This window comes from Chroicocephalus ridibundus, chromosome 6 (assembly GCF_963924245.1).
Source record: "Chroicocephalus ridibundus chromosome 6, bChrRid1.1, whole genome shotgun sequence".
In the NCBI taxonomy this organism is placed as follows: Eukaryota; Metazoa; Chordata; class Aves; order Charadriiformes; family Laridae; genus Chroicocephalus; species Chroicocephalus ridibundus.
Genome location: NC_086289.1, coordinates 75,081,847 through 75,099,262, shown reverse-complemented (window position 1 = coordinate 75,099,262; position 17,416 = coordinate 75,081,847). Strand labels below are relative to the sequence as shown.

General features: G+C 42.9%; 1 long non-coding RNA gene across 1 annotated transcript; it reads left to right on the top strand.

Annotated features, from left to right (window-relative positions):
* Positions 1-8,564: 8,564 nt before the first annotated feature.
* On the top strand, positions 8,565-16,323 carry LOC134517849 (uncharacterized). The gene is made up of 3 exons (XR_010071756.1): positions 8,565-8,793; positions 9,179-10,453; positions 11,967-16,323. It is a non-coding gene; the product is annotated as an uncharacterized LOC134517849 (long non-coding RNA).
* The last annotated feature ends 1,093 nt before the right edge of the window (positions 16,324-17,416 follow it).

Here is a 17,416-nt window from a genome sequence, read left to right as displayed (position 1 = left end):
ATATGGTGTCCCTCCCAAGAGCTGAAAATGCCCGCTTCCTTTTAAGCCTCCAGTTCGTTAACACTGACAGCACGTGAAGAGACACTGGTTCGGTGGAATGCTGAGGTTTGCTAGGGATATGCTCGTCTCGATTGGACTGTAACGCTGTCTAACAAACACCTTTATTTGGTATCGGTGGATGGGATGTTTGCTGTATTCATTGGTGCTCGGTATCTATCACATAGCACTATTTCAATAAACGATTGGTTAACTGACAAACTGAAAAGGTAGGGAAGAGAAGAAACAAATGGCTTCAAGTTAAAATTTCCTCATTTCCCCACAGTTTTACATCAAATTTGGGTCAATGTTAGAGAAAATGTTTTATAACTTCAAATATAAAAATAAAAACCAACCCAAAACTCTTCAAACTGTTAAAATAGAATATTGTGAAAATAAAAGTAGACAGCAATCCAATTTTATTAATTCTTTTCAAAGCAAATAGCTGGGAAAATTCAATATAAATTTGCAAATCATTTCAATTAAATTAAATTGACTGTTTTTAGCAGATAGAACACATATGTCATTTCACGTTAGAGTTTGCAGTGCTGAAGCGTATTTTGTGAGATTTTCATAAAAGGAAGCAGTTAATAAGAGAGCTCGAAAGGGTTGGGAGTTTGGTTTTTCCCCCATCTCAGACACTAGCTGTAAGAGGTTTTGCTGCCAGACAGTATAATATACATTTTTCCCCTGCAATTATAGGTAAATGGATATCCAGAGAGCGTTAATATGGCACTCCGAGAGCAGGATCCAACACGGTGCCTATAGATCTCGCTGCATAATCCCACAGGCAGTTAGGGCTGCCTGGTTTTAGCCAAGCGGTTTTGTTTCAGAGGGGTTGTTCCCGCTGCAGTCCATGGTGTCTTTGGCCAGGACACGCTGCCTTTTTGGGGAATGGGGAAGAGCAGCCTTGCCTTTCTCAGACGAGGGGTATTATGAACTAAAACCACACCAATTCATGCAAGTAATGTAACTCTCAAAATAATTAATTACTTTCTAAACTGAAAACCTTTATTAGCTGTCCCCCATCACAGGCTGTATTTCTGAATAGCACTGTGGGATTGAAATGATATAAACAAACAGCTTTAGAACGAGAAAGAAAAATGCACAACATTTTAAAAACACTCGTATAGCATAACACTGTGTACGATCCTCCTTTATGACCTCTCCTTACACAATTCCCGTGATTTGAAAATTAAGATTCTTGATGAGTCAAACTGAAGCGGATGCCAAAACTATTCAATATCAGTGAAATGCAGTTTAGAGTCAATAGGATTGGCCATCTAATGACGATTAAGTATGCTATAAATTTAAATCTTTGAACTACTTGTTGAGATTTATTCAGGCAGACAAACAAAGATAACAAAAGTCTTTTGTGTGTTTGTCACTCATTTCCGTTGCTCTGTTGTTGCAGTGTCAAATAATGTCAGTTATTTAAGCACAATTAATGTAATTTTAAATTCTCAACAAATTAAATTATAAAGACTAGCAGTCCAAGGAGGACCCTACCCATTTTTCTTGCACATTTTCTTTTTTCCTCCCAGTTTTGTGGCAAATTTTAAATCAATGAAAGGTTAGTTTCAACCTTGATTCTTAGAGAAACAGCCCATTTTGATACAAAATTAATTTTCTTTTTATTAAGTTATTTCTCCCTGGTTTTGACAAGGAGAAGCACATCTTGGAGTACAATTCAGGAAGATTTAATACTTTTTATAACATTTAGAAAAGCCAGAGAGGGAGAGGCCATATATTCCAAATGACTCTCACCTATGCCAGGATTATCTCTGTTCATTTGTGACGGCGCGGGTTCGTTCAGCGCGGGGGTACTGCCGGTTTAAATCCTGGACTTGTGGGGTTACTAACTTCATTTTAGCAGAAGCGGAAGGCGGCGTTGTAAAACAATGCCACAATGTAAATGACCATTGAAGGAAAAACGGAGGCTTGATAAGGAAATGTACAGTTGTTTTTATCTCCTTAATAAAAGGACGCTAAGTCCTTCATTTAGAAATCTTGAAAATTAACTGAAGACAAAAAGATTGCCTATCTCTAGTCTTGCTTAATTAGAATGGGATCCGGAAAGTTGTTCTATAAAAGCAACTTAAAGCTGGTCATCTCAAAGAAGCAAAATTACCACCCATTGTGCCTAAATTATGTTGACTATGGTGAATGTTATATAATTTAGGAGGAAGGGCGTGAGATATTTTACATTTTGGGAGATCATACCTCAAGATTTAGGCCAGCATCTAGAATTTCTTTGCAAGTAATAAAGACAATGATCCATTGTGTACTTCTATTACTAATTATTCTGTAAAGATTGTCTGTTCCAAAAGATAATTAGAAAGGGTGAAATTTAATTCCATTAAACAGAACTCAGCTGGGACATAATGAAATTTTGTTGTGAAGTAGTAGACTGACTTTGAAGCCAAATAAAAAGCTTTTACATTGATGGAATGAATAAGATTGTAAAAGCTCGCACCTTTTTTTCCCCCTTTTTCCTGCACAGGCAGCATTTAAAAATAATTAGACTCAGATGGAATTATACTTGCGACAAGTTTCAGTTCTCAAATATTTCAGGAAAAAGGGACGTCGTCTTCTGCTTTTTGCACAGATCAATCATTAGTATTTGTTTGGCAGAAGTCAACAAACCAGGCACAGAAGAGAAGAAACCAAATTGATCTATAGTTACACAGCACCAAACTTCCCCGATTCCGTAACTCGGCCTCCCAGCTATTTGCAGGGAAATAAATAACCCCAGTGCTGCCCAAAGAAGCCCCATCTAACAGGCTCACTCCAAGCCAGCTCTGGGTGTGAGAAGACCATCAGACTGGCTCCAGGTCTTGATCACTTTTCCAAAGCATCTAACTATAACATGCTTGGCTGAGTGATGATTTGGGAGTGTGGACCCATGTCCACCCAAAAATAGTCGAAGACATCCAGTGCAGAGCTGGAGAACTTGACCATTTTGCCCAGTCCCCCGACTATCCAACCCTGCTACATGAAAGGAGGTGGTAGTGAGGTGGGGTCAACCTCTTTTCCCAAGGAACAGGCAATAGGACAAGAGGAAATGGCCTCAAGTTGTGCGAGGAGATGTTTATATTGGATATTAGGAAAAATTTCTTCACTGAAAGCGTTATCAAGCATTGGACCAGCACGCCCAGGGTTGAGTTGCCATCCCTGGAAGTATTTACAAGATGTGTAGATGTGTTGCTGAGGGCCCTGGGTTAGTGGTGGACTTGGCAGTGATGGGTTAACGGTTGGACTTAATGATCTTAGAGGTCTCTTCCAACCAAAGCGATTCTGTGAAAGGTGCACTTGAAGTACTGGCTAGTAACTGGGTTCAGGTCTTTATTGTCTCATCTGAAGGTCATATGAACCTCCTTAATGGCACAGGGCTTATTGTAAAGAAAAGAATGACATGAATACATTAGTAACCCATTTCTTTGAGGGTAACCACTAAACACAATAGCAATAGATAATACGCTTGGGAAAACTCTTTGGGAAAATACATGAAGCTGCTTGAAACCAACTTGCTTCAGTTCACTGGACCAAGTCCAAACATTACAGCCTTGAATTTGGCTGACCGGAACGTAGAGCTGCTCCTGCAGCGGGATGAAAATGTTTCCCACTGCAGTTGTCATGCCCTGCGACAGTCCTTTCCAAGAGCCCGAGCCCCATGGTCCGCCCTGGCGAGAAGAGAGGCTGGGAAGGAAGAATAAATGAAGAACTGCCTGGCCAAGAGGAGCGTGAAGATGCGGGAAAGAAACAGAAGCTTCTAAACCAGTCTCCTAAACAGCGTGCTCAGCTTCAGCATTATTTTTGACTGCCTTTAGATCACCAAATTAGATTTCTGATTGAGATCATTAAAGCAGCGGATTTAGGAAATATTGTGCCATAATGGAGCACTTCCAGATCAGATTTTAGGAACTTCAGTACTGCCTGGCTAGCTTGTATAGACACTGCCAAATACCTAAGCACAGCCCAACACCCCCGCGGAGAAAGGAAATGTTGCAATTACTATCTTATAGCAGGGGAAGCAAAATACAGAGAGGATAAATCAGTCGCCCAAAGCCCCATCATGAAGGCGATGCCTTTCTTGACTCCGGGCCAGTGTCCTGAGGACAGGGTATCTCTCCTCTCAAGGATCACACTTTCTCATGAGGCAATTGCTGGGTTGGCACAAAAACCCGAGCAGGTCTTTTCCTCACGGTATGCTGAATGGATGCGAGTTTATTTTTTTTAAGACCAATTTCTATTTTAAGAGAAAGTGCCATTGCTAAATTCTGAAATTGAAAAGAATTTCAACATACTGTGACCTAATGACAGTGGCTGTTAAGAACACATGTGGCTTTTTAGAGCTTTGTGGAACATTCCCATGAAGAGATACTTAGCAAATGCAGCTTTGTGTACATTTCACAGAACTCTGCCAGCGTTACTGACTTTTACCCAGGTCTGAGCCTTACTCTAGACTGAAGCCACAAAAGAGGGGATTAGTAGGGCTACGCTGGGGCTGTCTGTCACACAAATAGCTAATTAACTCCTGATTGGACCCTGCTAAATCCCCATTTCCTTTGCAATTTATCCACCCTCTCCACAAAAAATAGTTCTCCTACAGTAGAAAAATAAAAATTGTAATCAAGGGTAGTAATGAAATAAGTTATTCAAGTTATTATATCAATAAGTGACAACAGCATGTTAATATGTTGCATCCTCTTGAAACAGAGTTAATTGCCACGCTCAAATCATCACTTCTAAATATGACCCAAAAATGTAAAATTACAACAACAAAAAACCCAAGCTGATCTTCAGTGTAGTGTCTTTCACTGAATTCTTTATAAAGGAAATTTGAAATCCACATGCTGCCTGTTACCTCAGCTCAGTAGCACTGGTGCAGATCTAGAGCAGCTGGAGTAAGACATGAGCTAGGGAGCGGAGGTATGACAGGGAAAAGAAATAGGTTTAGTCACATTTGAACTCATCCGTTTTGCAGAAACCTGTGGTTTATACCAGATTGGAGGCAATCGGAACTACCCTGCCCTTTCACAGAAGCAAGTTTACACCAAAGAGATATTCCTCTCCACAGTAAAGGGACAACGCAACACTCTTCCTCTGAGACATTTCCAATAGCCGCCTTGTCTCAAGGCATAGAAACACTTACTGCATGACCCGAAGTTAGCTCTTTTCCATTGCCTGAACATCAGTCTATCAATTTTAATGTATTTGAAAAATGAAAAGACTACATTTTCTAGGTGCTGATTGGAATAAATAAAAGAAAAATTTTCATCCTTCTGCAATTTTTGGAAATATCATTTTCTTGAAGTTCAAAATGCTATATGGCTATAAAAAATGAGACAGGAAAAATGTTTACTTTAACTGTCTACGCTGCTAAGCATTTCAATCAGAACTGGTAATTTTTTCTTTTAGAAATACCAAGCTATAAATTTATTTCCCAGCTGCAAGGAGAAATTGCTGATACATAATGTGTCTGATTTTCCGAAGTGCAAGGCGGCTACCTTGAGGTGCTGCGTACCCTTAACCCCCTCTGTACACAAGACCAAGCCCTGTTCTATATGAACACACGTCAAATGTGTACATCATCCAAGTGGAAGAGGATCTAAGAGGTGAGAGTAGGAAGGTAAGAGTTTTAAGGACGCATCACAAGTGGCAGTGTTAATCATCCATAAAAATAAATTACAGTTAGATAAAGGAAAGTTTCTCCTCTTGACAGAAGACAACATACCCCTCGGTCTGAATCACAGAGCAAACCGTTTTCACAACATGGAGTCCAAGTTTCTACAGAGCCTTCAGTTCTCCAGCAGATTGTTACTGAGCTTAAATAGATAACGTAAGTTAGAGGAGGAACGAGGTAGGCATTAAACATGAACATAAGACCTAAACTCCAAAGAAAGTAAGTCAAACTGAATGGAAAGGTTGGAAACCAACCAAGTGGGAATTTCACTCCCATTATTTCATTATTTATCTCTCCTCCACACTACTGGATATCACAAATGGTTCTCAAAGTCACAAAATTTATTCTTTCCTACATCAGGAATGTTTCTACACTGGCTGTGAAGTGTGTGTGAAGGGTGCTCGCGCATCATGGCCGACATGGCCCAGCCAGTTATCCGAGAGCTGGCAATCACACTAGTCATGCCAGAGTCGTACCAAATCCCAGACAGCACCTCGACAAGGCCATTTCTGAACTGCCTCGCTCGTATTAGATTTCAGCTGATGCCAAATTCAGGTATATGAATGCCTGCCATGAAGGTGGAGGAGGGAGAGAGAAGGAGGGGAGCAGTCAGAAAAGATCAGCTGCCTTCAGAAATTAGGTATAACATGAAATAAAAGAGCTCAAGACAGAAGGTCAGGTATCCTCCATTATTAAGAACAAACAGATTTAGTCATGGTTCCAAGCCGCTCATTACAGTGAAATTCAATAGCCATTATTTTATTACCATCTCTAACCTTCCAATGGTCCTACCACTGTCAGCCTGTTGGAAGCGTTCCGAAGATGCCTACCGCAATCTGCAGAGACATAACAGATATGATAGAGGGGAACACAGGAGCAGGCTGCATTTTCTTTGAGTTTGTGTAGCCCTTATTTAACAGCTTAGTGTTCAAAGAGTGAACAAGTAAAGCAACACGTAAGTGTCTGAATAAGGAATATATTCCAGGCAGTGAGACGCCCGACATCTGTACGGCACCTTTAGTACGACGGTGCTGCATGTCTCAGGATTGTGCACTGAGCTTATTTCTAAGGAACTTCAGATTTTTTTGCATAACCTTTTTCGTGTTACTTTTTCCCCAGCTTCACTCCACCCGCACTCCCTGTGTCGGAGGGAGGTCTGAGGAACAGGTTGGAAGAAGCCAAGCTCCCTGCTATTACTCATTCTCCTTCAGAAACAGCAAAGGTGAAACTCTGGCTTTGTTGCAATAAGTGGAACACATGCCAAAATCTTGCAGGGCAGAATTTCTCCCCGTCAGGCTGTTCCCTGTGATGTTAATGCAGCCTCCCTATATGCACACCCTTCGGAGGACAGGGCTTTGCAGGTGAATTCACAAAACCCAATGCCAAAGGCAGGAAGGGAGAAGTTCTTCCAGAAACATCTGTCCTCAGGGAAGAGGATTCCCCTCTACAGAGACGCCCCTCACCTCCAGTCTCTCCTCACACTCCATTCCTTACCTAAGGAGATAATCCTGCACAGGGAGAACCTCACGCACTTTTATCTATAAGTAACAGATATTTATATCTATTTATTTTGTGCTTCTAAGGTTCTTACAAGTCTCCCAGGGCTGACGTTTCCACATAGTACAAACTGACCCTTAAGAACAAAGACTGCAATGGGACTTGCGTTTCTTTAAGCTTTGAGCATGTGCTGTGTGGTTCCAGCGTACATTAAAGAACAGAAAGCCCGCACCTTGCAAGGAGGGGGGAAATCACTGCTAAAGAGGAAATTATCGGTCCTGTTAGACAACAGGAACTGAATCATTTTTTGGTGGTGTCTTGGTTGGGTTTTTTTTCATTCTCCATTATTTTTAAAGAGCCTTTCCTTATGCAGACAAGAACATTCACTGATCAGCACCAGTATCTCTTTGCTTTTGGTGTACATTAAGAAAATTAAATGGAATATTCTTAGAAAGACATCTGTGCCTGGGGTGACTCACATTTGATCAATCCCTACGAACTGTTCTTTTCAGAGGATGTGCAATTATTTGCTCAGTAAGGCTTAAACTTTTTATTTATCTAATCACCCCCCTGTAAAGCTTTGATCTGAGCTTCCAAAACCTATTTTTCTAACCACTTTAGCTACATATTTTAAGTCTTATTGTCTAATCAACTTCAGCCTGTAAAACATGCAATGCCCTACTTAATGCATCCTATTAGGAAATCAAGCTGCCGCATGGATTTTTAGATCTCTCATTTTGCAACCCCGTGAGCCATTTGGAAGCATCATTAATGTCATTATTCCAGGGGAGAAGGAGAGCCCTGGCAGCAGAGCGAGCCCTCCGCACGGCTGACAGCTTTGCCCTGCTAACATTTGCAGAGTGACTCAGAGGTGAATCACAGGTTTCTGCAGGTGTACACCAGGGAGAGCTGGATGATTTCCATGTCACAGCGGTTGCGAGTGTTTACTTCATTAGTTCATGGGGTTACTCAGCAGTCCTAGCCAACTCAATTTCTCAATCTTACTGTATGGCAGTTTAAAAAAAAAAATAAAAAATGGGAGTAGGTAGTAGCTTTGAAATTAAAAACACAAAACCAACTGTCAGTTGGTAACTAGAAAACCTGAGCAATGTTGGAACGTGGATGGATTTACGTGAAGCTGTCATTAAACACGCAATTTGAAACATTTCGGTGTCTCTAGTGTTGGATCTATTATACTCTTCCCCAGAAGAGTAAAGGCTGTCCTTACCATACCTTTTCCAGAGCAGTACCCCCTGCACAAGGAATGGGCTCTGAACAGTGCGCGGATGGTTATCTCTATCCACCAAAAGTGTATTTGCTGTACGAAAACTTACAGAGATGTGTCTACTTAGGAACTACTTCAGCAGCTCCTTTGAAGTCTCCAGATGTTTTACAATAAGCCTTTGCAGGTGTAAGAGTGGTCATTTGGGATTTACCACGGCATCTCCCACCCACTGCTGCCGGCGTGGCTGTGAGCATTAAACTCCTGTAGCCACATCTTCTCCTTGCGGTTCAAGTTTGCGAGTGCTCCAGGTGCCATAGGTAGGAGGAAATTCCTGTGCGCAGGACACCAGGTAGCTGGGTGAGCCTCTCTACCTTAAATTTCTCTAAACTAGATTCCATAAGCCACTTATCTACCCATTTTCCTAGTCTATTTAAGTTATTTTGAATTTTACAGACTTTGACCTCACATTAACTTGTTCCCCACAAGATTGTGTCATCGGCAAATGTTATCGCTTTACTTCATGTTCCTACTTTAAGGTTATTAACATATAAAGTGAACAAAATCAGGCCTCCCAGGATTGATCCTTGACCTGTGCCGTACTTTAAGTCACCTCCAGCCACCATGAGTTCACAAGTGTTTCCACTTACACGAGCTGTTTGTCTCAGAGGTAGAAACTTGGTTTCCCATGGTCAAAGAAAAGCCTCTCCTCACCTTTTCATTACTTTCTCTTGTAGATTACGTTTTGCACAGTTACCATACCCAAAAGATTCTGGAAATCCTGGCCAGACTTTTCTCTCCAGTACAAACCAGCAATGGGTCACAACCAAGTCAGCTCATTCCTGTAATGAAAACTGATCAAGCTATCTGATGCTCAATGGAAATAAAGACACAATTTTCACTCAAGGAAGCCTGACCAGCTTTAGGGGAGTAAAATGCTGGCTAAAGATTGAAAGGCTATGAAGAGAAAATGGAGTTGAGAGACTCACAAAAGCTGAAAGCTCTGTTTATCCCAGATTTCCTCCCCATTTTCCGCAAACAGCTGACATCTGCAAAAGATCTCATTAGAGCTGCCCGACCAGAGAGCAGGGTGCCACCCCAGCTGCGCACGCAGCGCATTACATCGACACGCTTCCTTAAGGGTGCAATTCTAACCCCTGAAACGCTTTTCTATGTAAACTATGATCTTTTGGAAAATAACGGAGGATAAAAATGGAAGCTTGTGAGAAAACAGAGACACTTACAACATATGTTCTAAGAGCATCCCAGTGACCCAATATGCTGTTCCGCATGCTTGCATTGAAACTGCAAATGAAATCCAGCAAACTTCAAATCTCTACGGAGTCAGAGTATTTCAAGACAAAAACGGCCATGTAATGTTTATTAATAAAACTAGCTGGATTATTCTGGCCAAGGATCCTACCAGGTGTCATCTACACATGAAACGAACTCCACGGACACTTGCAGTTACAGCAGAGCAGTCTCGGTAACCCTGACGGTCCTTTCCAATCCTCCGCTCCCAAAAGAACAAGCTGTGCCCTAAAGCACCGGGTAACCAGACGAAAGCGGAGGCGACAGTTGGCACGGACAGATGGAGGCTGCCCGGTGGCAGGATCTCACAGCAGGAGGCTCAGCACCCCTCACCAGGCACACCGGGCTCTGCAGCACCAGCCAGATTGTGCTCTGGGTAGCACAAAGTTTCCTGGACTAAAATACGGGAGCGGCGTTGTTCAAGTTACCAAGGGGACACCCAGGGAAGGAAAGCCTCCTGCTCTCCTCCGCAGCAGAAAACAGCGTTGTCCCAGCTGATCCAGGTGTCTGGGAGCTCCTCTGCCCCAGCAGCGAGGAGGGAGCAGGGAGAGAGCTGCTCCAGGGATCCTGCGTTACAGGCGCACAACGGTGTGAGGGCATCGGGCAACACAGAAACCGTACATCTACCTGGTCTTTAATTTTATGTATTATTTTAGCAGCTCATATTCAAATCTGGACCCCATGAAAAAACTGACAGTCAGGTGAGGCAGGTACTGAATACGATGCAGGCTCACGGTCATGTTTATTTATTAACAGCTCCCCTTAAACATATCTCGTTTCTGAGGTAGCAGATAAAACAGCATCCCACAAGGCAATGACTGCCTAAATACCCATTTTCACTCAGCAGCAACTACCTAAAAAACACACTTGAAGAGAGATTGTTAAATCCCATTAGAAAAGAATAGTCGCTTAATCAAGTTACCATCCTAAAATTGGCACCAAATTCTTTCCAGGTCTTAAATGCAGACAACAACGGCACAAGAGGAAAGAAATACATTTGAAAGCAGTCAAAGCGTGAAGCTGAAACGATGAGAACAACCCTGCGCTGAGCTGCAAACCGCATGGCACTGCAAACCAATTGTTTAGCTGTGCTTTATTTAAAAACTATTAGCATGTTACGCTATACTTACTCAAGTAAACTATAAAAACCTTGTAGAAGGAAGCATTAGCTATTATGAATCCACTTCTGCAATGAGCACACTGCCCCCAGGGTAAATGCGCGCTAGAGCTTACCACTGCTATAAATACCCCGGGTTTCAGACGGCCCGGCTGAGAGCGGGTAGGTGCGCTTGGCCTTCAGCGTGGGGAAGCGGGGGCAGCTCCCCTCCCTTCCTCCTCCCCGCGCTAACAATGCTGTTTGGCAGCTTTTTCATTTTATCTCACCACAGATCTTTGCCAAAACTTGAATCTGCTCCTGACAGATTAACTGCCACCATAAAAGAAACTGGCATTATTTTTTTCTTTTTTCCCGTGGATTCCGATTGAAGGGATAAGCTTGAATGACAATCTTCTCAAACGGCCTGGTCTTCTCTCAGGCCTGGGGTTGGGAAATGGGGACCGATACAGTTGGAGAGGCTTTAGTTAGTCAGTAACCACACTTTAAATTCAATTATTTGAACAGCAGAACAGACTGTGAGACCAGATTCCCAGCTGTTTTGTAACTTATGTTGTCACTTGCACCTGTGCAAAGTGGGCACAAAATACTTCTAATTTGGCAGTTGGGAATTAGACCCCATATTTACATTTGCTTCCTGATTCCTGACTTTATTCATTAGCCAGCATGTGGTACACAAGCTGATGAATTATTGTTTAGCTTGTTTTGAAAACACATCACTTGCAAACATACTTAAAAAAGATCTGCAATAATTAGCTGCGTTTTATTTTCTATGCGAACTGCACCTTTTTGTGCCTTTTTATGTATACGTGCATACACGAGTCCATTTATGTCAAGTTAAATTTAGTCCCTTATGATTAATTTAGGGTCAAAGCCAGGTCGGAGCGAACACAACTGTAAAGGCAGAGATTTCAATGGAATTCAATATACTTATACCGGGTCTGAATTCTGCCTTTTGCCTCAAGGCACAATTCGGATTCCCAGTGTACAGAGGACATTTTAAATATTGTTTTGCGTTCATGAAATACAAGCAAGATTGCAGCTAACTCTATCCTTACATCTTCACCAAGCTATGTTAAATTCTCTTGCATTTTCTACAGCTCAACGGGCGCGCGTGCCGTTCTGTCGACATACAGGAGCCTGGCCGGGTACCTGAGCCCTTGGCGCTGCCAGATACTGAAGATCCAGCACAATAAACAGGGTCCTGTCCCCACCTGCACCAGGCGTCTCGCCTCTGCCATAGGATATGAAGAAAATTATCTTCTATGGATGATATTTGTGTATTCGCAGCAAAAGTCTATTTTTGTCTCAGTTTCCGTATAGACAAAAATTATCTTTCAAGTAGTTACAAAGCTGGCTGCTTCCAGGCTCCGGGCTTAAGGTTCTGAGCTCTTGTCTGTGCTGGGTTTTTCCCCTCATTAAAAGAGTTTCTGTGACCTTCAGGGGATGCTGGAATGCTGCTGTCTGTCTCTGGGACGTGGCAAGTTTTTCTGGGGGCTGCCTTTTGTCCCGTTAGACTAGCTTCAGTGCAAGACTGCTAGAAGTTTAGGTATTCCCAAAGAGCATGAGACGGTTTTTGAGCCAGCCAGCAGCAAAATCACCTTTGTGTGCCACCCTGCGACTTCTCCTGTCCCAGGAGACCATCTCAGCTGCAGGGCTGGGGGTGGCAGGTCCTGGGGTCACCTGCCAGGACACGCAGCACACCCGTATGCCCTCCCGAAGGAGGGACAGACAGAGCTGGCATTCCTTTTCATCCTGAGAAGTTTCCTCTGTGCAGAGGAATCCTCGCTTAGCACTCGGGCCAACGCTCAGCTTAGGCAGTGGGGTTGAGGATCTGGCCCATCCAAATGAGCTTTATAAAACCAAACGTATCTCAGCGCTTTACCCACACTCGCCCTTCCCGTAAACATCACCCCACCTCTCGCTTCAGGCCTTCGTTTGACACCTCTCCTGCACTCCATCGGCAGCAACGTGGGGGTCCCTCAATGTCGGATCTGCGTTTTGTGTAAAGCCTCACGAACAGCAATAGCACTGTATAATTAATAAATAGCAGCAACAACAATAATGTAATAAGCAGGCATCAGCGCTAACAACTCGTACCCTGAGTGGTGCTGAGAGGATCTGCAGGATCTCAACATCAACCCTGTTGATGCAGACAATGAAACTACCTTCGGGCTGGGAAAGATTGATCAGAATCATTCATCCTGGTTAATACCTGCAAGCTGGGGGTCGGGACATCACTGAAATATCAGTCACATCACCTGGGACACTGGCGCCAGAAAAATACAGAAGTGTAATGGTGCACAGGAGCCGAGAACTGCATGAGGCCACTTAGACCCAAACCTCTTCTCTTGAAGTGATCTTCCACGCAACAGTTTTAAAGGTGTCACACCAACACAGGGAAAGCACTTGGTCGCCCTAATTTACAGAACAACTAGCACTGAAGTGTTAATTAGATTTTAATCTGGGAATCAAGAAGGTAAACCTGAAATATTATGAATGGCGGGAGAACCTTCCAGAAATTCACTTTGTTTTAATGCAATGACTCTTGGTACAGGCGTTAGTAAAGTCACAGCATCGAGACTGCAGCTCTCTACAGGGAGACACAAACCTTCTAGCTGTACCCGAACACGCTGTTCAACTAACGCAGTAGTACAGCCGCAGTGCAATAGATGCGAGTTGTACCCGTATAGAGCTGCTCAGATAATGCGCTTTATTTCTGCTGAAGAACCTACAAGGTTCCACCTTCACATGGGAGCTGCCCCCAGCCTCACGCGGTGGGTGCGGGTCCCACAGCTGTGCCAGCTGCTCCGCTGGCTGGGCGCTCCGCACGCTCTCTGTACCACCTGGCAACCAAAGCGCCGCCGTTTGCTAGTTCTGCAACCTGACTAGATGGGCTGGGGGGGATGAGAGAGGGCAGGTACCCATATATTCAGGGAGACACAGCTGCCGCATCAGAATTACGGGCAGGGGAAAAGATTTCCACTCGGTTGTATAAACTCCTGTTACATTCTCTTCCAAAGGTGTGCATGCATATGTGTACGTTTATGCACACAACTGTGTGTATATACACACACAAAGCTCAACGAAAATTCCATGCTCAGTCATATACCACCAAAATCTAGAGGGGAGGGGAAGTTTTTATCATTTTCTAAGATTTTAGCCATTCTACAGGGCAAAAATCACGCCTAACATTGTATAAAGGTGACATTATTGCAAAGCTAAGGACTATTGGTGACACCCTTAAAAATACTTGAAGGAGTTTGCTTGAAATACTTTGAAATGCACTCTGTTTTTTTGTTTTGTTTAAGTTGGGATGGACAATTGACTATTGTGCAAAGGTAGATTGCATCCACAACTCGATATTTGTAAAGCAATTTAAAGGTCACTTTAACAATTCCAATAATAGTGACCATTAGTGATTTTGCAAAGAAAACAGACATTGCAAGATAAACCAAAGTGCTCTGAAAGTAACTGCTATTCTTTCTTCCCCGTGTTCCTGAACTACGCTTCTCCTTGTCGTATCTGATCACCTTCCAGTAGCGTGGTGGGGGATGTGACTCGCATGCATTGCATCCGGTAGACGTGTTGCTTTATTTTCTCCCAAACTGCTATTATGCTATGGGCTCACCCTGCCCACAGCCAACAAAACCACGGCAGCGCAGTGCAATTTAATGCTCATACGCAGGGGGCTAGCAATACAGGAGACCCCCAAACCCCTCCAGGTATTTAGCAGGCATATAAAAAACACGTCTGAATGAGTTAGACAGTTTTAGAGAGTAGAGTTTTTTTGGTTTGTGGTGTGGGATTTTTCCTTCAACCTGAACAACCCCTCACTATAGTTCTATGAAAAGACACTGGAATGATCTTATAGCCTGTGCTCTAATCCTATATAAAATAAACGTAGCAAAGAATTGCTTATAGTCATCCTCTTAAATACAGTCGGTACTTCTGCCAGTGATACACAGACTGAAAGTTTCTGCAAGTGTAGTTGCGTAAATGTATCTCTAATTATTCAGCTTTTATATAGCCTCTGGTTTCCAGGAAGAATTAGAAATGTGACATATGATCAGGACTGCAAGTATTTTTTCAAAGTTGGGTTAATTAACATTATCTGAAAACCAGAAAGAACAAAGCTACCAGGTATGTGGAACATTAATCACATCACTAGTAATTAGTGCTAGAATATAGAAATAAAAAGACAAAATGAGGCCATAAGAAATAAGTCTAATCCAGCTACAATTTACCAGAAATACTGTAAGAAATAGGCTTGAAACTACACAATTACATTTTTTAAGTAGACAGAAGGATGGGTAGGGAATACCTGGCTGTCTGGGCTGGCTCAACAGAGTAAGAATTCTTGAGAAACAAAAATGATAGATGGCAAAATGGCAATATTTGCCATTCAGAAACGTTACGATAACACCAACCTGTGGGTATCAGAGGGCAGTGTATAGAGTGGCAATATACAGCCATGAAATACATGGTAGGTTTTCATCTAACTCATGCAGTCCGTAGGTTATGGGTATTAATAATAACAAGGCCAATAGCAGAGCAAAGCACGGAACAGGCCCACGGGGACCCGGGACTGGCAATCAGTGAATGGAGGTAAAGCAACCGGCTTTGTGCTCAGAAGCTACAGTCTGAGCATCCGCAGAACAAGAGGATCTCCTTCAGACGCAGTTATTGCCTGTTCCACCAACACGTCTCACTCGCTCAGGTATTAACTATGACGGTGCTGCAGAACGTCACTCGTGGCAAAGTCCAACTACAGCACAGCAAGCAGATGCCACGAGGAGGACCACAAACTGGATACACAAACCACATTCACGGCTGCAACTATCCAAAATGACACCAAAAATGAACAAACAACACAGAGAGACAGCAAAGCAAGCATGATGAACCAAAGCATCGTGGTCACATCTGCTGACTCCTGCTGCATGCTCCTCCCTTTGTCAAACACCCTGCTGCACCTCGTCTCTTTTGCGCTCTTTGAAGCTGACGGGCCTGTCGCTGACAAGTGGTAGAGGTGAGCATCCTAAAAAATCTGGGCTCTGGCAGACCTACAAGGGAATTATTTTATCCTGAAGAATGAGCTTGTGCATTCTCATCCATTCTGATTCCTCACACCATTGCTTGTTTTGATGCGTGCCCTTTCCTGCGTGGTCTGGCACGTTCTCCGTTTGGGTGCACGTGGCAAGGCAGTAAAGAGGCACCACGAGTACAGAAGCAAGAAGTCACAGCAATAGGTGAGTCCCTTCTGAATCTCTCACTCGGGCTTATGCATCCTGGCTATTCCTACGCGACGATCTCAACTGCAGCAAGTCCAGTTATACTCAAGCGTGTGAGCTGTGCACAGACCTTTCGAAGCACGAGAGAACCTGTCAGGTTCTCAAACAGTTCACGACGTGATCTCTGCAAGTGTATTCCTATGAATGAGTGTTATCTGAATGCATATAAACACACTTCAACTTAAAGAAAGATTGTAAAGCCGACTCTTTTCTGTGCATTATTTATTGTATTCCATTGATCACCTAAGCCCTATGCATCCGAGTATCGTTTACGGCTGCTGCTGCCTCACACCATTCCCCGGAAAACAGCGCGCGCTCTCAGCCGTGCGCAGCCAGCAGACGGGGCTCGGGACGGGTAACTCACCGAGGTTACTCTCTGTTAGGTCAGTGATATGGAAACAGGAAGAAAGCCAGTTTCTTTTGCTAGTATGAGACCATCTTTGCCCTCACTGGGATGCAAAGCTTTAATTTCCGACAAAAGTCTGGCTTTTCATCATTTGGACTCTGATTCAAGAAAGCCTGAAAGTTTACTGAGCAGCAGTGCAACGATACACTTACATATTTGGCTGAATCAGGGCCTCTGTGGTTATATTTTAACACAGTATTTTATCAAAGAACATTAAAAAAAAAAATCCCCACAAGTAAGAAAGATCTTTTCTTCACTTGTGGCTTACTGGTTTTCAGTAGATAACCGCTTGGTTCCAATAATAATTTAAAAGAAAAAAGGCTAAGATACAATCAGTGCAAAAGCAATTAGCCAAATTATTTAATGGATTAATATAAATTACATTGTTTAATTACAAGATCAAATGAAATAATACTGGTTTCAATTAGAGCAATTCATTCCAGTGGTGAAGCAAGGAAACCAACTGATTTTCTGAATGCTGCCTTCCAACTCTCTCCAAAAGAAGGTTACATTAACTACATGAAGACATAAAAATCTACGGTAATGACAAATCGCTATACGGATACACTTGAATATAATTTTTCAGCTACTTAGCAATTTGGATTTTATTAGCAAAACATGTAATAATCTCAATGAGGTGCAGAGAGAGAGAGAAACGGAGAAAGATGTCACCTCAGAGCAGAACCCGATATTGGCCGGTCCCAGCACAGAGCCATACCTCTTCATGGATGTGCTTATGTCACTTGGCTTTAAAACTCTAAATTACTGCTGGATTTGTAACCAACCCAACCTTTTCTCCTGTGCTTCTTTCCCCATGCTGCACTGTTCCTCCTCTTGGTCCTTTCACCTCCTT